Source organism: Rhipicephalus sanguineus, chromosome 5, assembly GCF_013339695.2.
Source record: "Rhipicephalus sanguineus isolate Rsan-2018 chromosome 5, BIME_Rsan_1.4, whole genome shotgun sequence".
In the NCBI taxonomy this organism is placed as follows: domain Eukaryota; kingdom Metazoa; phylum Arthropoda; class Arachnida; order Ixodida; family Ixodidae; genus Rhipicephalus; species Rhipicephalus sanguineus.
In genome coordinates, this window is record NC_051180.1 from 176897893 (window position 1) to 176922346 (window position 24454).

Genomic DNA, 24454 nt, shown 5'->3' on the forward strand with positions numbered 1-24454 from the left:
AAAAATTATAGTTTTGGTTGGGCTGCCGGAACACAACCCATCACACAATTTGTCATGTGTGGTAATGGTCTTCAGCAAAGTTATCCACTGACACAATATGCAACCCAATGAAGTTGACCCTGTAATGCTGAATTTATCATAAATCTGATTTAACAGGTATCAAAAGAATGTATCATATGTGCTACATTGTTTTGATACCTGCGAATTCAGATTTACGCATGCAAAATGTGAGTACAGCCTGTAAAGTAGTTCATTTGATATGAGTTTCATTTGCAGATAGCTCAACAAACCTAAGTATACTTAATTAGTGTAATATTGAAGTTAGTAATCAAATAACATTTTTAGTCTTTTTGTGAAAAGTGAACAAGATGTTTTGAATGTTTTTGATGTGAAGCACTGGTTTTGTTTGTTCTACGCAGCAAAGCAGATGGCAGCAGCAAGGCGGTGCCGCTGATGCAATTCCTTATCACTCACGGCAATGTCACAACGTACCAGTGGCGGCACGGTGAACCACCGGAGGTGGTTGAGGAAACACTGCCCGTGCTGCCAGTGGACATTGATAACGGCAACAGTGATGACCAGGTAACTTTGCAGTGGCTGCTATTTGTTGGGGAGATTTAACGTGTTTGTTCAGTACATGATTGTCATTATACCAGGTGCTTGTTCGTTTTTTTTTTTTTTTGTTGTAAAAAAAATTTCTTGGTTGCCATTGGTCGGCAAAATAACTGAAACTCATTTGGGCTTACTGAAAAAAATGTATTCTTTTGCTTTGGGCTCACTCATGTCATACTTGCCAAAGGTTTACTTAGCCGGTCTCATTTGGTTTCGCGGAAACTGCTAAACCGGGCTCAGTTGGACTGAAAATTGCCAATATTCAGCTTGGCCAGAGTAACACGGACGCAGAATTACCAAAATCTCGCACAGCCAGTCTGGCTGTGTCAAATTTTTGTCAGTCTAAGTCAGTGTGAGTCAATTCAAGAGAGAGCTTGCCAATTTATGTGTACCGGACGGAGGCGGTAAGCAACATATGGTAATGTTCACATAGCCAGAGACGCCTTTATGCAAAGAAAGGGCTCATGAACTGTTTACTACTGATAATTCGCAGCTACACTTTTGCTGTTGGTTGGAAAAACAAACAAACTCACTCACTTTTACTCGCAAAATATATTTCCATGAAGCGCTCACTCTGCTCACTGGAATTCTATTTACCCAGTTTCACTCAGACTCGCTGGAGTCCTGCTGAAGCTGGCCCACTTGGACTCAAACTCACAAGAATTATATTCAGCAGGACTGACAAGCACTCAGATTTACCAAAATTACACTCAGATGAGCTCACGCAGACTTGGACTTGCCAGATTATTTCTCAGCTGGACCCACTTGAACTCAGACTCACGGATTGGTACGAGTTGAAGCGAGTCTGAGTGATTCGACTCGTGAGGGCGTTGAATTTCCCGCACTCATCCCACAAGAAGAAGAGGACAAAGAGCATGCGGCTGGGCTCAGGAGCTCGTTCTAATCAGGAATGAACTAGCCATTTTTACATTCTGGGCTCATGCGGACGCTAATAAACGTCTGTTTGAGCTTCTAAGTCCACGTCGGCTGTTATTTGTGCCACATATTTTACATTTGGTGCCAAAACCACGATCGAACCAGGGACCTTTAGATCTTACGGGCTTCCAGCTGCTGTGCTACACGATGTGGACAGATTCGACAATAACTTTATCATGGCTTAAGGGCGATGCACAGAAGTGGAAACAGTTCGTTCGCAACAGAGTCACTGAGATACAAGGGCAAAACGAGCCTTCCGCTTGGAAGTATTGCCCTGGTAGTGACAATCCGGCAGACCTGTTGACACGAGGCGTATCTTTAGACCAGGTAGCTACGAGCATATTGTGGTGGCACGGACCTCGCTGGCTTCAGGAACCTGAGCACCTGTGGGCATCACAACCAGTACAAACAGCGGACAACGACAAACTTGCCTATTGTGAAAGGGTCGCCGTTCAAGTGTCCCTTACCACTCACGTCTCGCTTCCGCTACTTGAAGTGGAGCGTTACAGCAGACTTGACAAGCTGTTGAGAGTTACAGCATGGGTGCAGAGGTTCGTCAATCGCTGCAGGCATCATGGCAGCGAAAAACAAATTGGTCCCCTCACGGCAGAGGAGCTGTCGAGTGCGGAGCAGTACTGGATTCGACACGTACAGGACGCATTTTTCAGGGCAGAAATCAAAGCTATCGCACAAGAGCGTTCTGTCGACATAGCATCACTCATCGCAGGCCTCAACCCATTCCAGGATGAAGATCGGATACTTCGGGTTGTAGGGCGCTTAATGCGTATGGAATCTCCTGAAGGTGTCAAGCACCCAATTATATTGACAAGTGATCATCACTTTTCAAGGCTACTTGTAGTCTGAGCCCACTGTGAAGTGCTGCACGGAGGTGTGCGTGATACCCTGACTCAGTTGCGAGAGCGCTTCTGGGTGTGCATAGCAGGAAGCCTGGTGAAGAAAGTGACCAGGGAATGTTACTTGTGCAAACGTTATACCGTTCCACCAGGACACGCTCCAATACCTCCTCTCGCAAAACATAGGGTGACACCAGCGCACGCATTTGAAGTGGTTGGAGTGGATTTCGTGGGACCTCTCTTCGTGACGACGCCGTTAGGAGAGGTGAAAAACTACATTTCTCTATTCACGTGTGCAGCTTCAAGAGCGATCCACATAGAACTTGTGTCCAGCATGACATCTGAGGCATTCTTGATGGCCTTACATCGATTATGTGCCAGAAGAGGACTTCCCCAAGTCATTTATTCAGATAATGCGAGGGCCTTTAAGAAAACGTCAGGGGATTTGCGAAAGCTTTGCAGCATGCCATTACAAGATGATGTTGCCGGACACCTGAGCAATAAAGGCATCAAATGGAAGTTTATTGTGCCCAACGCTCCATGGTGGGGTGGATGGTGGGAGCGGCTGGTAAGAACTGTGAAGACACCGCTTCGCAAGGTTCTCCGACGAGCCTCCCTCGATTCCGAAGAACTTATGACGGTGATTGCAGAAGTTGAAGCCGTCGTCAATTCAAGACCTCTCACATTTATTGAGTCAGAAGACGGCGAACCATGCACTTTGACTGCGGCTGATCTGTTAATTGGCAGAAGATTCACGGCAATACCACAAGGCAGCATCGTGGAAACGGACATCTCGACGCATAAGGAGGCCACCCGGAGACATCTGTACAGAAGGCGCCAGACAGAAAACTTTTGGAAGCGATGGACCAAAGAGTACTTGCTCCAATTGAGATCAGCGCACTTCTGCGACAACGGGGATAAGAAGATAGTTAAGGAAGGCGATGTTGTACTTGTACATGCTGAAAACCCTCCACGTCAAGTGTGGCAACTCGCAAGGGTGATTGAAGTCTACGAAGGAGATGATGGCTACGTTCGCTCGTGCAAGACAAAATGACAAGACGGCCTTGTGACTACAAGATCCATACAAAGACTGTACCCCCTAGAACTTCAGGCGTGACTACTGCGCGGCCGGGAATGTTGAAATTCCCACGCTCATCCCACAAGAAGAAGAAGACAAATTGCATGCGGCTGTGCTCGTGAGCTCGTTCTAATCAGGAACGAACTAGCCATCTTTACGTTCTGGGCTCATGCGGACGCTAATAAACGTCTGTTTGAGCTTTTAAGTTCGCGTCGGCTGTTATTTGTGCCACATATTTTACAAGGGGGTTTGCTGACCTATGTGACAGAAGCAGACATTACTAATGCAATGAATGGAAATGCATAACTAATTATTCAACAATGTTCCACTACTTATGTTCTTAAAAGTTACTACATGGTACATATCGCAATTTACAAATGATAGCACCTTGGTATGCAAGGCGTATGCACTTCAGAAATGAACTTGCATGAACGCTAATATATAGCAAAAATGAATTCATAAGATGGCAGCAGTTTCAAGATATAAGCAGTTGAATTTGCGCTTTCACTTCCATTTTTAAAGGAATTGCTGTTAATGAAATGCTATATGCATTTATTCACAGGCATGACTGAAATGTTAATTTACTTTGTGACACACTTAACAGATAAGTACGTTGAACCTGGTGTCTTCCTGATAATTGGTATGGAGTGGATATCCTTGCAAACTCACCCACTATAATTTGTAAACTGTGACATCTGCTGTGATACAACTACAGTCGGATACAACTTAAGAAGTCAGGAGAGGCCCCGCCCAGACGACCGAAGCGTGGCAGCCGATCGCCTCCGCGACTAAAGAAATAGTCACGCTTATGCACGCGCCGATGTTCTCCGAAGGCGGAGCCGCCACGCGCCATGCTCATGACGTCAGTCCCGAGTGCGTGCCCATTGGTGCAGGCTTGTATTCATCCGCCTTTGAGGAGGAAATGCCGCTGCCTTCTAAAGTTGCATCCGACTACAGTTGGAAGCTTCATTAGCGCAAATGTTTTCAGTATTAGATTGTGTATTTAAATATGTAATATTGTCTTCCTCCAGCTGAAGGAGTGTGCCTGTGTGTGTATGTGCGTGTAAGCGTAGGTCTGCAAACTCACTCATGAGTCGACTCACTCAGACTCAGATTGAGCAGTGAGTCTGAGTGAGTCCGGCTGAGTAATATTTTGGTGAGCTTGAGTCCGAGTGAGTTCGGTTGAGGAAAATATTGGTGAGTGTGAGTTCGAGTGATCCCTAAGCGCAAAATATATTTCTTGAGCGAGTCTGAGTGAGTTCCACACTTCTTTGCCGACCTATGGTTCTATCTACACAACTTCAGCATTACTATCAGCCTTATGTTGGCTTACGTTTATACTCCCGCCAACTCACACATACTTCAAAGCACTAGCGTTCATACGCCAGCTCAATATTTATTAATCAGAGGCGTGAGTTACATAGAAGAGGTGAGGGGGGGCGATAAGCAGGTTGACCGCCCCCCCGTGAACTCTTTCACAGGAAGTTGTTGATAAAATATCTCTTGTGAGTCACCACTTTCAATAAAAATGTCCTTACTGAATTGCAACCACTGATAACTCATATTTGAAGGTTTGAGATTAAAAGGCACCAAGTAGGTCACCAAATACGCGAGATATTGGTGTTAAAGATCATTGACACCTTGGTCAAAAAGCCAATTATACGCTAACGGACTCGATATAGCCAAGAGTCTGACTTTGAGTTAGTCCGAGTGAGTAATATTTTAGTCAGTTTGAGTCTGAGTGAGTCCGGCTGAGAAAAATTTCAGTGAGTCTGAGTCCGAGTGAGTCCAGTTGAGGAAAATTTTGGTGAGTCTGAGTGAGCCCTAAGGGCAAAATATATTTCATGAGTGAGTCTGAGTGAGCTCCACATTTTTTTGCCGACCTATGTGCGTAAGTAAAAAGAAAATGTACGCTGACCACAGAAATATAAGAAAATAAACATACACCTTTCTAAAAAACAAAACAATATGTTTACTAACGTTGCAGCTGGTGGTCCGGCTTTATCAGAGTGATAAAGACTTATCAGACTGGCCTGTCCACTGGCCACAACATTATTAAATGAGTTGTTTTGTTTTTTAGACCGTGTGTATGCTCATTTTCTGATATGCACACACACACACACACATGCACACACACACACTCAAAGGGTTTTAACAAGGCTGTTCGTTGGCCTAGTTGGCATTTACTAAAAGGGGTACGGACATGAATATTTTCAGTTGTCATTTTTTTCCGTCAAATGAAAGGCCAAGCCCTCAAGAGCCTAGAAAACGTAGTGCGAGTGCGCCCTGAAAAAGGAACTACAGTATGTTTTTAAAAGCTAGTTTCGGTTCCTACTGTACCCTGACGTCACAACACGGTATGAGCTTCTCGTCACGTGCTCGCACAATATATAGTGACGTTTCCGCGGCCGCTCCACACCGTGGCTCCGTTGGTGACGCACAAGCGGCCATCTTGGAAGTTTTGGCAGTAACGTCATCACAACTAGCCAGACTGCTGCGTGAAGCCGCCAGAATTTGTACTGTAGCCTGACGTCAAGCTAGTGTCGATGTCAATAGGCGCGCCATGAAAAAATTGACTTTAATATTAAATTAAAGTATCTTATCAGCATTTACCGAGCTTCACACTTGCTCAGAACTGTCCCTGCATACAGGAGATTTGTATGGCAGAGTAAACTCGCCTTCGAGAAAAGGTGTCAGTACCCCTTTAAGGACATAATTCAGCCGGGAATTAGAACACACACAACAAAGGGAGGAACATGATGAAGGAGTTAGCCGCTCGTTTTGCCATCATGTTCCTCCCTTTGTTGCGTGTGTTCTCATTTGCGGCTAAGTTATGTCCTTAAACAAAGGGTTTGTAGGTCCAGTGAAATACTCACAGAAAAGTAAAATAGACTTCGCATGCGTGTCTATTTTACTTTCTTTGTGCACACACACACACACACACACACATATATATACACATATATAAGAACAGTGAACTGCATTGCATGATGGCTGAAAGGCTAAAATAGTATTGCTGGGAAAACTGTAGCACACTGCCTTGCTGAATTCATTTTTCACTGGCCAGTTCATAGAATGTGTTTGCACTTTTCATAGATATCGAAAGACAAAAGACACGAAGGACATGGACACAGCAGGCATTTCATAACTGTGTAGTCTTTATCTGTAGTCGAGTACCAACATGTGAACTGTGAAAAATAAGATAGTACTACTGGGAAAAAATTTCACCTCTGACTTTTTTCTTGCTTGAGTACCTGTTGATTGTAAGTTACAGCTGATAATGTATGACACATCTAAAGGGCATCAGTGCAGCTTCTGACGTGACAAAGAAAGAAAGCTCATGATGTCATCAATAGCATCATGCCATTGGTGTCTGGTGGTCAAAAGTAATACCATGGCACTGCTGCTGAAAGCTCTTAGGTTGGCTTTTATAATTATTTGCTCTATAAAAAACAAATGAGGACTCACTCTCATATCTTGTACAGTTGAGTGCGGAGTAACTTCAGCTTTTAATGGAGCGGCCGTAACGTGTGCATACAAGTAAGTGGTACCATATTTTCTTGTGCATTACCTGCACCCCCAGCTATTTTTTGTGGAAAAATTATAACATCCCCACGCACATTTCTGACATGCAGATTAATTTTACACCTTAATAAAAATGACCCCACAAACTGTGCTCGAAGATTGCAAAAATGTTATTTTTAATCCGTTTTAGTGCTGTAAAGCATTGCCATGAAGCCACTTTGCATACAAATAGTATTCCCATATAGCTCACACTCCTACTTCAGCTCCAAGTTTTCTGCATCTTATTTTTGTGCGGATTACATGCAAGAATATACGGTATCTGGTGCCATGGTATCGCGTACCATTTGGCTGCCGCAGGAGGCTTTGGTGATGTGACTAGCCTCCTATATTGCACATCTTAAGCCTGGCACGCACTTTGAACTGGTCTCATTCTGTTGTTTATTTTTTGATATTTTACTTTTCTATTTCTGTGCTTGTGTCACGTGCGCTTACAGTACCTTGCATCCCAACAGATCGATTTTGGTGACCTTGATCTTGGAACGGGCGCCAGTGACTCCGCTGCCACGTCCCCCAATGGAGATTTCGTCCACGTACGTCTTGAACCTTGACCTTCCTGTGCTGTGTTTTTTTATCTTGACTTATCAAGTGATGCCAGTTACACTCTGGTGTGGTCATGGCCAGGAGCGCTCCAGTAGTGGAGCTTGCTGGTCGAGTTGGTGATTCATGACAATTGAAACAGTGTGGACAGGACGAGGAAGTTGTGTGTTCCTTCCTTGTCCTGTGCTGTTATGTTCGCGCTGTTCTTACCGTAGGGAGAGCTCCTTTATGTTAATGTGTGAAGCAGTGCACAGAGACAATGCACAAAAGGAACGAAATGTCCTGTCGTTTCGTTACTTTTGTGCCTTGTCTTCTTGCGCTGCTTCACACGTTAACATGCACTATCACCAACTCGCCCAACTGTCAACATTACTGAAAGCTCCTTGGCAGCTGTCACGAGCTGACAAGTGCCGTTCGCTTTCTCTGATGTAAATTCTAGTGTATGAAATGACACACGTTTGTCCTCGTCATTGATTCAGTAATAGCTACTTCGATGTCATACCAACACACCCAAAATGAATTAGCAGGGACAGTTGGGCGAGTTGGTTGAAGTTCATTTTAAAAGGCTCGAAAAAAAACCACAACGGACAGGTAGGAAGGAGACGGGACGACTCGCTTCTAGCGAGGCTAGAAGCGCGTCGTCCTGTCTCCTTCCTACCTGTCCGTTGTGGTTTTTTTTCGCGCCTTTTAAAGATGAACACCCAAAATGCTACATTTCGGTCCCTCTGTCGTATATTTTTGTGTGCTGTGCCATTATACCATGATCACATTACAACTAAGCCAATACTGCATACTTGTCAATCACGTAGGTGGGCTTTGGTGAGGGCGAAGAGGCCATCGAAGTAGCTGGTGGAGATGCCATCTCTTGGGACATTAGTGTCGAAGCCGACGGCACTGCGGGAGACGGCACTGCTGAGAAGATCCTTGGTGTGTCCGGCTTTCTCTTCACAGCTGAGTTTATGCCCTGCCATTGATTCTCATCGAAGTGTATAGCTAGAGAGATGCTGATCCACAATGCTTTTGTTCTCGCTTTCCTTTTTTTTTTGCTTAGCTAGTAACTCTGTAATTGTGGTATGGTACAATAAATTCTTCGGCCCAGGCACCCCCTTCAGTGAAACCAGGCCATACGTATGCCATAAGCAGTGCCGCTTACTGTCATGGAGATCCCAACTAACACGACAGCATGAAAATCCAAGGGCACTTGAAGGGGTCAAACATTGTGGATTTATGGAAGTTACCTGTTCTGGCTTACAAAGTGTATGAATCATATCAACAGTCTCTTGGCTTCCTCGCACCATCTAAGTCCATGGCATATAAGATAAATGCAATGAGAGTAAACATATGGGAGAGGCTTTAAGCTATGTGCATTGTGGCAGTGCAGCATCTTGGGAAGCAATGCACAGGCACTCTGTTTTGCAGCAAAACATTGAAGTCCTGCAACGTCGCTGTGTGGCGAAGGCTGGCAGGCTACAGTGCAGTCAATATAGTATAATGCTATTGGAATTCAACATGTGCTAGAGCCCCGTTATCGCATTTAAATGTAGTGATTGACTATTAGTATAAAGGAAATGTTTTTTGCATACCGTATTTTCTCATGTAAAGCCCTCACAAATTATTCAGTAAGTTCGGAGCTGTAGTTTGGGTGCGACAAATATGCATATTTTGGTGTGTAAGTTGGCTTCACGGCACTGGTTTATGGTAATGCAAGAAAGGTGGCTTCACAGCAGTACGCGGGAATCGTTCTTAATATTAATTTTTGTGTGGTTTGTAGTTGGGGGTTTGGGTTATATGCAGGGGCTGGTTTTTCGCGAGAAAATGTGGTACATTTCTTTTGAATAGACAACTTGTATGCGTATTTAAGAAAAAGTCAATATTTCATAATTTTTGTTTCTCATGCAAGTTATATCTGCTTCATATTGGAAGTCAAATAATAATGGTATACGCTACGGTGATGAAAGCTGGCCACAGTTCTGAAACACGTCCTGTGGTGGGGGTCCTCACGGAAACATAAAGCTGCATTCGAGCAAGGTCTTCTGCCTACAGACCTTTAGTACTTCAAAAGTTTGCAATGGGTCAGAATTTTGGAGGCCTTGGTTTTAACATATCGAAGATATCATGATTATTTAGCTTTGAGAGAACCTTGATGCCTTGTACAGGAACCGAGTCTGTTTTGTTGCACTTCTATCACTTGCATCAAAAGCGAGGAATTTGTAGGGAATGATATGTGCAACCGGGGCACTACAAGCTCGTCAGGAGCTATTGAAACACCGAGTTGAATCTCCTCACAATAAATAGGCTCATCTGGTGCAACCACAGGATAGTTATTTTGTTGTAGAGTTAAAAACCCACAATTACTTTTTTTCATCAATTGAAATAGTCTAACACTTCCAGGTTAATTTTTGCAAAATAATCTTTGATTTATAAAACCACATTCTAACTATGTAGAACTAACTGTTGGTTCTGCCACTGTGAAAATGTGGAACAACTTAGCAGTTTTTGCAGTATTCTCCTTCATTATCATTGTACCAGCGTTCACTAAGTGCTTACATTATTACTTTGTAGACTGCATCTTTTGTTCAGTGTATATGTTTAGAAATATATAATTCGTTGCACTATTGTAGATTGCTTTAACATTGTGAGAATTACATAACTATTTCGTGTATTTTCCTCGTGGCCATCAATGCTTTGGCTACTTATTATAATGTAGCTGATACCAAGAGGTCCCATGGAAGTTTACGGAACCTTTTTTTTTCTTGGTATAATCATTCCTGCGTATACAATAAAGCATAAACTAGAATAACAAGGCACAGAAGATGGTTGAACATGACAAGGTTATGGAGGAAGATTGCACAGGATGTACAGAAATGTTCAGAATTTAGGCATGTACTGTCAGTTCAACGAGCTTACCTTTTCCATCAACAAAAAGTAAAAGTTTTTTAACAGTTTTAAAGAAAGAGAACTCGAAAGAAAGAAGAGTAAGCTGTTATCTCACCGTGAACGATTGGTCTTCGCGCTGAAACTCCACCAAGTAGGTTTTAAAAAAATTCTGGAGTGGAAATTACGTCCCGAAAGTGAAGCCGAATCTCTGCCATCTTGCCATGGGCATGATAGACGGTTGGCTTACAGCAAAGAAAAAAGTAGCAATTCCCGCCATGGCGTTCTGTCGTGGGCGCAGCCAGCGGTTACCACGGCCGCCCGTTAGGGGGTTCTGTCAGTAACTCCTCAGGTTAAAATGAAGTTTGTTGTCTGTCTGTCTGTCTGTCTGTCTGTCCCTCACACACCCTATGTGTTTAAGACGGGTGATAATTCTTGACATATATTGCTGAATGTGTCGCTTTATGTTACTGGTTGCTTTAAAGGGCCCCTAAACCACCCAGAGGTCGAAATTTATTTGTTGTGTGACAGTTGTGCACGAGTCTACAACAAACATATAGCCGTGAGAATGGTGCCGAAATGGTGCCGTGATGGCGGAGTTACATGCGTTTGATGAGCGAAACGCTGTGATCACTCGTTTCACTCTATCCTTCGCTACCCTCCACTCGTCGGCTGGTCTCCTCTCCCAAAGCTGCTTTGCCCTCCTCGCCGAGTGCCCCTCTGAATCTATAACGTGACATAGTACCGTCATTGTTGACGCGCTCTTCGAAGCAGCAGGCACTTCCGGTTGCCGCGACTGCGTGAACTCCGTGCTTCTCGGCTAACCACTGTTGTTGCCGTGCCGGCCCGTGCTGCTACGAATGGTGCCGGTATGGACCCTGTGTTGCGCGCACGCCTTGAAAGGATCGCCAACATGATGGACCTATACGGTGACACGTGTCGCGTCCTTTTGTTTTTCCAGTTGGCGCTCTTGCAGCCAAGCACCGCACACTGATTTGTGAAAGCCATCGCAAAACACTGTCAGATTGAGTCCGCATAGCTTATCAGACCGCTAGGCATGACTGTGTTGTTACGCTAGCAGTTTGGCAGTTGCATTACGGGCTGCAGTTGCCGATTTGCAAGCACGCACATGCGGGCAACACGACGAAGAACAGCAAGGAGCACGGGCAGCTGCTTGCAGACTAACCGGAAGTCATAGGTTCTTGTTCAACCAATCGTAGCATCGCTTGCAGACCGCATCGCAGATTCAACAGTTTGACGTCACACATGTCAATGGGGAGGCTGGAAAGGCCCGAAGAGGAGAGGGATTGTTTCTTGGAATTTGTGGCACGCTCGCGACTTGTAGCACTGCTACGTGTGGCATAGTTGATCGTGACGGTGTTCTGTGCACGATGCGCATGTCTACTTGAAATGTTTGAAAAAATATCGGAGGTGGTTTGGGGCCCTTTAAGAAACTTCAATATCTTGTCAAATTTTATTAGTGATCACATTGCGAGCTCTCATTTGGATACACTACTTTCGTAGGTCACAGTGATCTCTTATTTTATATTCAGCATAGCATTTACGTTAGCAGAACAAGAGCACTTTATCTCTCATTCGCAGGCTTGTGCGAATAGTAAATTTTAGGTTCTAAGCGAATAGTGATTTGGTCGAATAATTTCGAATCGAATTCGAATAGTATATATCACATATTACAAAGAAAAATGAGCATATTTGTCATGACCTAAAAAACCTGCACAATACTTTTTCTTTATTAAAACAAGTCATGTGCAAATGTCATTCTTTGTGCTTCAAAGGAAGTGGAACCAACTTTGAATAGCAGCAGGATTTGACTTTTGGTAGAATGCCAGTGATAACCTGTAAAATATGTTACGTTTTAAAATTTACTATACTTAGAGCACATAAGCCAGTATATAACAAGCTTTTAAACTTAAAAAAATGATGATTCGATGTGAGGGTAATGTGTTCATTTAACCTTGAAGTGGGGCTTCGCGGCAGTGTGGATGTTCCCTGGAAAGGTGTATTCACAGCATAGCACCCCTCCACTAATATACACCTATTCTTTCATTTCGAATACTTTGAAATTTCTAATGATTTAAATTTGAATGGAAGCGAATTCAAATACTGTAATGTTCGTTCGAGTAGTGAAGTGCTCGAATATTCGCACGAGCCGACTTATTGGGCATCACACAACAAGGCTATGTTTTGAGGTTTTTGCTGCTGAGAAAGCTTTCACTCCAGAATTATTTGAAACTTCCTTGAACTCCACTGACATCCTCTGCTCGATCACTCTTGATCATTGGGTTGTCAGTGTTGAGATACGCTCTTGTTTCTGTAGCAGGAGCCTTTTATTTTTCAGAGGAGCAGTCGAGTCATCACACGGGTGCCAAGGTGGCCAGAGGTGCAGATGCCCTGTCGCTGCTTCACAATCCAGAGACCAGGACGCAGTTCTTCAATGAGCTTGAGGAGGCACGTACAATACGATTCTGGTCACTTTGGTTTGGTCTTCCGTGATTGGCAGCGCTGTCATTGCATCAAGTTTTAACAAACATCCATGTTTGTACTAGGCTAGGTACTACGTAGTACTACAGTATGACCTCATTACAAAAGACCTTCACAGTGAAGAGGATGTTGGTCTGTTGTAAAGGGAGTATGTACAGTCCAAGTACTGTTACCACAGACTTTTATGTAAACACTGAATGGGTCTCTTATAATTACGAGTCACATATGCGGTCAAAGAACGGAAGCCACATGGAAGATGGCTGTAAAAATTTGTTGCGCCTGCCAAGGTGGCAAGAATTAATTTGGAAATCGAAAAAAAAAAAAACCCCAAAAAACAGAACAGTGTTCTTCAAAAAATTATAGCTCCACAACGGGGCAACCGGGCGCCGCCATTCTGGGCTCGTCAGAAAGAGCATTTCTCTGTATCAGAGAATTTCTGAATGGAGCACTTCTCCATTCAGAAAAAGTGTACAAAAAGCAAACATTTGATATTCATTTCAAGGCTTCCGATTGGCTGCTTCTGCCATGTTGCTCCAGCACGTCTCGCCATTGGACCAATGCTCGCTCCGGGAGAGCGTCGTCTGCTGTTTGTGCGTCGCGAGGTCACGGCTGTCGAAAATTGCGCTACTTAGTGACGCATTTGCACTCGTTCTGTGTTCACAGGTGGACGATCGTTTAGAATATAATTACGCTTTACTTTGGCGGCTTCAGCTGGAAGCTCGATTGTCAGATTACGATATCGCGCCGCACTCGTCACGAACATCGCAGTCGCGCGTCTCGGACTCGTCGCACCAGTGGTTAGGGGTTCTGCTCATCAGCACTTCATACCTCATGATGAAGACCATCCGGCGACAACTCTGTACTCGCGATCGGGCATGATGTACTTTGAAACATGAGGCACCGCGGCCACGCACATCGCAACCGAGCTTTCTGCTCGAAGTCGTGGCTATAAGCCTAACTACGCTCACGGCGCCCATGTACGAGACGAATCACATCGCCCGCTGGCTCCTCGGAACCGCGGATGGGCATTTACGCTTCGGCAGCGTACCCCCCTGCCGAGCTCACTGTGCAGCGACCTCTCGGAGCAGCGGTGGCAGCGGCTAGCAATTTCGCGCGTCAGCACCCCAAAACGCAAGACCAAGCACGCTGCGAGCCGATTTTTTGTTGCCGCGCCTAGGCATAACTGATCATTGACAAACTGGAGATCGGCGGCCTTCGTTCTTAAATCGGCACGTCGATATTCGGCGCGCTGTTCCCGTCCCAAAAGTATGCTAAGCGATGTTTGAAGATGGAAGTTATTGAATTTGGATTGTCCGTGGTAGAAAAGTCTGCTGTAAAGGGGTCCTGACCACCTTGCTGGCCTGACATTTTGGTAAATTATATCCGAATGTCCGTTGTACCAGAATCCGTTGTAAACGAAGCTCAATCAATGGAACATATAGGGAGGTTCGTATAGCGCCGCAAATTCATCTGTAGTATCAAAATGTCTATTGTAAGCAGATCCGTTGTAACAAGGTTATACTAGTAGTACCAGATACTACGCACTTTCCGGTTGTACCACATCTGGGCATGACTCTGCGAGTTCTATTGTCACACTTGCTCAACACATTCTGATGTGTACATCACTCTGGCACGAAAAAAGGCATCTTTGTGCCACACAACAATAGTCATCATCTATCTTGCGTGCATTTTTTTTTATTGAAATAGAAAATAAATGAAGGAGTTGTCGTCACCATTGCTTGGTGACGGCTACCCCTTTCCACATAGTCGTTAGGATAAAAAAATGAGAAACAAGAATAATACTGTAGATATATATATATACATATATACAATCCTACAAGTTCAAAAACTATCGCCGTGAGTCTGCTACGTCCCTGTCATGAGTGGCGTACAGCTATCAGTGGGACACAGCACTCTTGATAAGAAAGCAGTGAGCTGGCAGTTAACGAGAAAGAAAACGCAAGCTAGTCAAATGACCATTATTGTTATTTGACAGAAAGACACCCCGAATACTCCCATTTGCCTTAAAGTGTTTTGCAGAAGGCGGAGGCATATGCTCTGCTCTTCGAGTGCATGTTGAATTTAGGTTATTGAGTTTCATCCTGAACACGGTATTGAACAAAGTAATGGTCAGATACCATGTCAGTGCAAAATATAAATGCCGGTGATACTGTTGGAAAAGATGTTCGTACCTATCTGTTCAAAAAATCACGGTTAAAAAATCATTTTGTTTAAAAATGTATTGCTTTGGATCAATCACTTGTTGCTCGATTTTTCAGGCTCTGCTATCAGAGCCACAAGGGCTGCTTACTCAATCATCGGGAGGAGCAGGGCATTGGAATATGCTGAAGCTTTTTTTTATACGGCAATAATAGCACAAGTCATTGTAAAAAATGCCACTTGCAAGTGCCATTGCTTATTAAATGATTTTATTAAACAGGCAGAAAATAAGCCACCACTGGGGCTGACTATCGTAGCCATTGGCGACAAAGCCATCAGTAACAAACAGGAAAAATGTTGAAGGCATGGTGCATAATTCTACTTTAGCATAGCCTGCTGTACAATGTATTAGTACAGTAGACTCTCGTTAAACGGAACCTGAAGGGACCAGGAAAATCTGTTCCGTTTAAGAGGAACTCTTAAAGAGTTCTTAAACTCTTAAACTCTTAAAGAGTAAAGTTTAAGAGGAAATCTGCTCCGTTTACTGAGAGAGGAGCAGGGGTGCAGAATCCAAGTACGAAACCAGTCATATTAGGAGCAGTTGTTCCATTTATGCAGCAGTTCCGTTTAAGAGATTTCTGTTTACTGAAAGACTACTGTTGGTATATAGTGCGCACCGTATCAGTGGTAACTAGGCATTTAGTCACAGCAAGTTCTATCACCCTATTTACTCACCATATGATCGCACCCCTGAATGCTGTCCCCAAAATTTGATTTCTTTTTTCTGCCTATGTAATGATCACACCTCGAACATACTGTCACGGCGACACCAGTTACGTCCCTTATAATGTCGCATGTTTTTGATCCTTCTGAAAAATTCTACCTCGCGTAACGATCGCACCCTAGAGTCTTGGTCAATCCTTCGAAAAAAGAAGTGTGATCATGACATGAGTAAATAAGGTACCTTAGCATTGCAACTTGCAGGTCGTTCTTGCACGTGTGAAGAACCATCCCTATTCGGTCACAGTCTGCTGTGCAATGTTTCTTGAAAAACATTGCGCAAGAAAGAAGAAATGACATTGCAATTAAAGAAATGGTCGAGCTCATGCACTCGACAATGTTCTGCAGATGGAGGGTCACTGGCTGTTTGCCTCAAGCATCACTCTTGAGTGTGTGCCCATTGGGGCAGGCTTTGTGCATCCACCTTTGAGGAAGAATTGCCGCAGACTTGTAACGTTGTATCAGACTATAGATATAAGTATCAGTGTGCTATAGGTACATTTCATAGTCCAGGAATTGAAGTTTCTTTCCAGCTGCCAAATGAATAAGTGGCCCCCTCTAAGCTTTCTTGCATTTAGCTTTGTTGTTGCACTTCTCTGTAACATGGCACTATTTATATGCCTCTTATATTTATATTCACTACTTCTGAGTGAAAATAAAATTGCCGTGCCAGCACTTGTGCATGCACTTTTGTGGTGAGAAGTGTTTTTATCATAAAATCAGTTGCGAGTGAGTATCTTTGCTGTCTTATCCTACTTTATTCAAAAGTGCTCCCCTTCACAAGACATAGAATCAACTAGCCCAACAACTCACTACTTCGTAGCAATGTTTCACAGTTGCTGATGTGAATTTACTCGTAGTTACTCGTAGTGCAGCTAGTAAGGTGTCCAAGCCTGGTCAGCTCGATGTAGCGTAGTGCCATAGAGTCAATGACGTGTGGCTCGGGCCTGTTCCAGCTGGAGTGCTTCCTGGCCCAGTGGCTGAGTGAGATGCAGCTCGATGGAGATGCGCTCTCTGCCAGTGTGCTGCAGCAGGCGCCGGCCGAGGTGCAGCTTCAGACGCGCGAGTCGGTGCTGGCTCACCTGGGCACCGTGCGGTCGTGCCTGTCCTCCCTAACGACGGTGCGCATGCAGCACCTGTACCAGCTGCACAGCTCGCCCAAGTAGGTCCATCACGTTGCTTCACTGTTAAGATACCTGTGTTGATACCCAAGTGACGTGTGTTGTTCACTTGCTGCTTCACACCTGTATGTTGTGTTTAACTAGAGTTTGAGATCTGTCTGAACTGTGTACTGTGTGTATTGGAATAACAGAACCAACAGTGCCAAAGGTGCCAATGGTGTGGAGTGTTAAACACGGAATGGATTATGTAGCAGACTGTACTCGTGGTCTGCCCTGCAAGCATGCCTCTAGCATATGCAAAAATATGCTAGTTCTTCTTTGTGCCACTAAGAGCACTTTGCCTGCGACCTTTGGCACTACAGCTTATAACGCAGGCAATGGGATTTTGGAAAGTTCGCATTATAAGCGGTACTGCACTATAAAAAAAACATTGTTTTTAGAAGCTTATTCTTATGCGAGTATTGTTGACACACCTTTTATGTGTCTTTGACAATGTAACACGCAATGAAGCACTGGATATGCACACCAAACAAAATAGTTTTATTTTTCTTTATCAATGAAAAAAATGCCATAATCTTTATTTGATGCTGAGTCTTCACAGTGTTATGCGCTGTCTCATCTTTAAAAGCATTGATACGCTGAAGAGCTTTCTCGCTCAAGTTCTGCGCGCAGTACATCTTGAGTATACTGATGTAATCCAGTGCATCTGTGGATGAAAGGTCTAGTGTGGTGTTCTCATCACCGATGTCATCATCTGATACATCGTAACCATGATCACGCACTGCTGCCAGAGCTGCTTTGTGCTTGTCTGCTTCTTCGCAGACAAAGCAATCGCAATCCTCGTTGACAAAGCCTTGAAACGTGTTGTCCTGTCCATCAGTGTTGTTTTTGACCAGCTCTGACCACATATTATCCGCTCGGACGGCTTCGTTGACATTATCGCTTCGTGCATGAGAATGCCGGTTTCGCGCAGAACTTGGGCATGGTTGATGCCTTTATCGGCCACCAAGATGCCGTTACCATGTTGATAGCACAACCTTCATTGCTTCATCTCGCTGAAGGTTGATGAGCACTCTTTCGCATAAGCGTCCTTTATAAAGCGCTTTCACTGCGGCTTTTACGTCTTGGTACATTGGCTGGATGTCGTATTCATGGGCAAGAACTTGAGGCTCACCGCATTCAGCTTCAATTAACATGATGCGCATTGCAGTTGCCCAGAACTACAACAACCTGTTGCTTCTTTGACGCATTCACCAAATTTCTGAAGCCAAGCAGCGAATAGCTCCCGAGTAATCTATCACTTCCTGCTGGCCTTACATGTGACTGGCAGGCATTGTCTTTTCATAAAACAGCGCATTTGTGCCGACCTACCAAACACAAATAAGTGCATCTTGTCACTGCCATCCATGTTGGCACAGAGGAGAACAGTAGATTGCTCCTTCGAAGCCTTTCTACCAGAGCAGTGCTTGTGGGGCAGTGCGAGAGGGCAGTTTGGGAGGAGATTATAAAACACGCTAGCCTCATCAGTATATTATGAATGTCCAGCTTGGTGTGCTTTGACAGCATGGTCTCAATGTTTACATTGAGCCAGGCCTGAACAGCAGAATCGTCAACTTCTGCACCCCGCCAGTCATAACACAGCAGCTTATTCTGTGCCGGTCTTTAAAACCCTGAATCCACCTATTTAACGGGCTAGAACCATCGTACCTCAGTAGGTTGGCAAACGACTTGGCTTTTGCTTGCAGCAGCAGCAGACCACTCAGATGCACATTCTGGGTTTGCACCACACAGAACCACTTGATGAAAGTGGCGTCTGCATCTTAATACACTTTGATGTACGTACCTTCTTCCATGTGAGTCATCCGGAATCTGCGAAGCTGATGTCGCATCTTTTCCCTATTTTTCCAACTTGCCTACACTGTTGCCTTAGTGATGCCGTTTTTGTGCACGACAGAAAGTGTCTTCATGCAGTTGAAACCCTTCATAAGACACACACACCAGGGAACAGTTCTTGTCCGTTGTGTGAGGTGTTTCTTATAAGCAGGGTACCACATTCACATTTTCTGATCAACCCCTATTTTGATGTAGGCACACTGGTGTCTTTTATACCCAACTGTCTGTTACATCAGTGTTTCATAAAGTGGTTCAAATGTTATGTACCTACTTTTAACATCTTTCACTATGCCTTGCTTCGTCTTTAGGAGTAAAGCTTGTAATTTTTGTGGGTTGGAAGGATCAGGTGGCGTGGTAACTCGCCGCAGTGAAACACACAGAGTCGCTAGATAAGGAAACATATAGCAGCTGTGAGCAGTCCACAATGACATCCCAGTGCACTTTTTCCGGTGTCTAGGTCTGTGATGCTGATGACAGTGCACATTCGCACTCACCTGCATACGCCACAAATGAGAGAGCAAATGGCTGACACGTGTGTGGAGCGAGCCAGTCAACCAGCCACACCCAACGAATGAACAAACCTTTTTGAATGACCCCCCTTCCTTCTCGTCCTCTGAATGGGAGGGCACACATGGCACATAGGGGGCCTGAATAATGTGTGCGCCCACACTAGGGCAGTGTCACTCGTTGGACGGGGTGATGATGCCGCCTGCATCTCTCCGCAGAGTCCTTGGAGAGTGGTGAGACACAGTGGGCCTGAGATTGGCATCTGGCATTGCAGGCGATGCACTTGTCATCACCCTGAAGTGGGGAATGCATGCATTAACGCACCCTGGCAGCACTGCGCAGAGGAGAAAAAGAAGAGGAAAGAAAAGGCGGCCGCTTGAGCTGCTTTTCTTTGCGCACTGACTGCTTTTCTCCCCACTTGCGACGAGTTTTATCACCTCTGTCTCTTGTTGTATAAGGTGCAGGTGGCTGCGCTCCCTCCTCTTCTGACAAACGGCACTGTACCCAGTCTTTCGTAGTGCGTGGCTGCACACTAAGTGATACGCTAACACGTTGAACTCAATGGGAGGTGAATTGGTGGTCACATAAAGCCGCATTATATCCAGTGTCGCACTATAGGCGGTTGGTTACGTTATGAATGGTCTGTGCTGCACTAGTTGCCCTTCCTGTGCCCCAATTCTGCTGTTGACTGATCACGCTGAGCTGAAGTTTTGTTGGCATGGGCACCACCACAATGACAGCAAAAAAACAAAAGTGCGTTGGTTGAGTAAAATTGGTAATAACAGTACACTGTAGTCACCAGTGTGGCACATGTACGTGAAAAAATGAATCAAGGTAATCTCTAGAAAAGGTAGGGCTGGTCTTGCGTTACTTAAAGGCCAACTCCGGCGATTTTTCGAGGTCCATGGATCTCAATAAAATTCGCTGGGTACATTCCTTTTCACGTCCCCGTTATATATGCCAAATTACAAGCTGGAGACATACGCAGATTCATTGCAAATGAATTTTATTGATTGCCCCGACTCTCCCCACCTCGCTTTCCAAAATAATTGGCAACATTGGGTGCGTGACGTCTTTTTTGTTAAGCGGAAGTGACGGAACCGAGGGGCCCCTAGAGCAGCCCTAGAGCGTCTGCTATCCGCAAGGCAACAATCGCGAGTGTTTGGCGAGCGCTTCGTTGGCTGGGCGTGTGAATTTCAGTTCCTTGCGTGCGACGAGTTGCAAGTGGTGTCGCGTTGTGGGTTGCACACGATTCCCCGTTGGCAGTCACGAAATACTCACTCCTAACGATTACCCTGCGTCTCTATATTAGTGTTTTAGCTAGCAATGCCGGTTTACCGCGCGGAAAGTACGGTAATACCATACCGGCTAAAGAATGCACATGCGTGAACACCACGGAAACACTTCCCGTAGCATATACAGGCTGCACCGTGACCGGGCCTATATCGGTATACGGTGAGCTTCGCGTCGTGCGAAACAACGTAACCTAATGGTGCGAAAGGTGGCTCATACTTGGCTAATATTACATTCCTTCGGCCGTACCAACGCGATGTTGAACGCCGCTATTGCCAAACTTATGCACTCTTCCCATAGCAATATTAAGAAGCTTTAGTTAGTCCGCGAACTTCTCAGCGATAGCATTTTACCCGATCACGGCCCCACAAACTTGAGCTCACTGGACAGGTGGTGCCATCTGGCGGTGGAATGTGCAACCAGGCAAGCAAAGAGCTAAACAGATGAGTTCCACTTCATCGAAGAGGAATGGCCATTACAGTTGGCCTCCAAATGCGTCGGAATCGCAGCTGTCATTTTCCGACAGCTCAGCTTGTGCACGTGACACGGTCAGTCACACACAAGATTTCCGACGGAGTCACCTTTCAAATGAGCGTCTGCTCTTCGCCGCTTTCGCAGCTTTCATACTACGTGCTGGTGGGACCGGCATGCTTTGCATGATTTCCGGTTTTGTAACCATTATACGTCACGCGAAGACAGAATGCTCGGTTGGGTTTCGGTTTCGGTGTTGCGCTTTTTTGCTTATTTAAAATTATTCCCCAATTTGCCGAGTGTTTATGCTATCGGACCCGTGACAGGAGCGTCTCAGGAATATAAAAGCACCATTACTTTGACATGGCCAAAAAATCGCCGGAGTTGGCCTTTAACATTGCCATGCAGAAATGTCAACACACATGTTATAAAATGATGTGTATGTGTTGCATGAGTAACGAGATGAACTTGCACATTTTTTACTCCGTTCGTATTTAACCATTCTCGAAGCTTTTATTGCAAGTAGGATGGGTGAGGATTGCATAAAAAATACTTTCTGTAATGAAAGCACGCCCAATTGTGCAAGGCTTTATATTTGCAACACTTTCTTTGTTCTGTTCTCTGTGCAGGCTTGTGAAAGACTGCTGAAGTTTTGCACTGATGTTAAAAAAACATTAAAATAATAAAAATTCTGCAAAATATTATGTTCACATGAAAGGTCTATGGAAGACCACACGAACAGGTTCATTAAGGTCGTGTTTGACAACTTGGACAATTTTTGTGAGCTGTACCTGGTATTCCTATGTGTGGCAATATGTATTTTGTCTTTGTAGGGCTAAGAGAGTTCAACCATTCATTTGATGAGAACAACAACGAAAAGATGCGTAAACAATGTTGTAGCAGTAGTCCTAACATGCAGGTATGTTGACCGCTTGGTGGACACGCTCCAGCAGAAGCTGTACTTGGCCGACAAGAACTTGCAGTCTCGAGAAGCTGTGGCCACTCGACGCCAGGAGGCACTTTGAAGAACAGCGGCAGCTGCAGCCAAAGCTTGACCTCATCTTGGCCAAGATCAGGCAGCTACAAAAACAGGTCGGTGCAAAAGCAGGTCAAGTTTCTCAAGTGTTGCGAGATAACATAAAAAAAAAAACACTGCAATGGGGGATAACAGATGTCTTTTCTTTTGCCAACACATTGTTAGAAACTCCAGACAAATCGGTGTATATGTGCAATAGCAACTCATTAATGAATTTTATAGTCACAATTTCTGGAATTGGGGAGCTCCGATAGATGTTTCGAAGTGTCGTGGAACCCCTAGCTCTCCTCTTTACACAGACGTGCTTCTAGTATATAAAGAAAATAGAGGGGGTTGATGACGCTTCTAGATCCACATAAACGGAGCACCGACTTGCCACGTCGGTCTGTTATCTTTAATCTCAAAGGCCTGTGGGATGCGGAGCCGTGAAGGACGGATCCCAACATAAAACAAAATGATGTTTATTAACGTGTCAGTAGCAGCGGGGCGAACATGCCGATGCTGCGCTTCGAAAGGTTAGAGAAACAAACATGCAACCAAGCTTGGTAGCTTGGGTTATATAGCCAGTAGTGGTGACGTAAGCCTCCGACGAAACTGCGTGGCGCTGTCTTTTATCGGAAGCGTGTTGAAGCAAGTAGCTGTGTCACGCCGGGCTAATCAGTGACGAGACGGAGGCTGCGTAGGTCTGTGCGCAGTGGTCGCCACATCACCCCCCCGCGGAGTGCAGAGCCCTCAGGGTCTGTAGGAATCTAGGAGGCGTACCAGACGTCCAGAGCGTGTCGTGAAAGGAGCGGGCTGTGACGTCGGTGGCTGTGGACGTACGCCAGTTGAAAGGGTAGCGCTGCCACGTTCGTTCGCCGCGATGTACGCGGGGGCTTGAGTCGGTCCTGTCCTGGTCGGTAACACGGAGTGGCGAACGGGTGCTCAATTTTTTCCTGGGGGTTGGGGCTGAGAGTGGCGTAGAGGACGGGTGTAGAAACCTAGTGGATTTTGCGAGCCGTTCGGCTGACGGGCGGGGCTGCGGAGAGACGCTCCGGGAGGGCCGAGTGGGTCCGCGAGAGAGAGGTCGCACCAGGCGCGCTCGTCGACGAAGGCGGGACCGTCGTGGCCACCAGTACCGGGGAGGGTGCCGGCGCAGTCATGGATGACAGGGTGCTGCCGTGAGGGTGCAGTACGACGCTGCCATCGTGCGCCAGCAAAGCCTGTATGCGCTGCTGGGGAGTCACTGCCGGAGTCTGCGGAACCTTGCTCACCACGATCTGCGCGCTCTCTGTGACTGGTGCGGGCGCGACGGGCACAGAGGACACCATACTGCCGCCCGTCGAGATGAGGGGCGCCGACAGGGTGCCTTGATGGTGGTGGTCCGTCCCCGCCACATGTGTAGCCGGTTGTTATCGGCTGGGGAACAGTTCCGACTGGCCATGGTGCGGGTTCGTCTGCTGCTGCGGGTTCGCCTGCTGCCGCGGGTGCCGCCGGCTCGTCTGCCGTCGCGGGCGGTGCCGGGGGCTCGTCTGCCGTCACGGGCGGTGCCGGGGGCTCGTCTGCCGTCACGGGCGGTGCCGGGGGCTCGTCTGCCGTCGCGGGCGGTGCCGGGGGCTCGTCTGCCGTCGCGGGCGGTGCCGGGGGCTCGTCTGCCGTCGCGGGCGGTGCCGGGGGCTCGTCTGCCGTCGCGGGCGGTGCCGGGGGCTCGTCTGCCGTCGCGGGCGGTGCCGGGGGCTCGTCTGCCGTCGCGGGCGGTGCCGGGGGCTCGTATGCTGCGGCGGGTGCCGAGGGCTCGTATGCGGCGGCGGGTGCGGGCACGGTTGCTGCGGCGGGTGCGATGCCGTAAAACTCGAGCACGGCATCCCGCAGATCATCGTAAGGGAGAGGGCGCCACGCGAAGTAGGTGAGGCTGCGTGTGAGGTCACGCGGAAGGTGGTACTCTAGTACCTCAAACATGAATGCTTGCAGCCAGATGCCGTTAAGCTCCAACGCCGCCGCGAACTCCTCAAACCATGACTCGAGGTTGTATGTCCGGAACGGTGGCAGAGGCGGGTCGAACTGTGGCTGCCAGGCTTCAGTAGGCTGGAACATGGCCGCGGAGCTCGGTGGCAGCGGTGCAGCGCCGGTTGCGTGTTCGAAGGTCCGGGTCACCAGATGTGGGATGCGGAGTCGGTGAAAGGACGGATCCCAACATAAAACGAAACGAATGTTTATTAACGTAGTAGCAGCAGCA

General features: G+C 46.2%; 1 pseudogene; it reads left to right on the forward strand.

Annotated features, from left to right (window-relative positions):
• The window catches only part of LOC119395116 (CDK5 regulatory subunit-associated protein 3-like), a 31204-nt pseudogene that overhangs the window by 976 nt on the left and 5774 nt on the right, over positions 1 to 24454 (forward strand).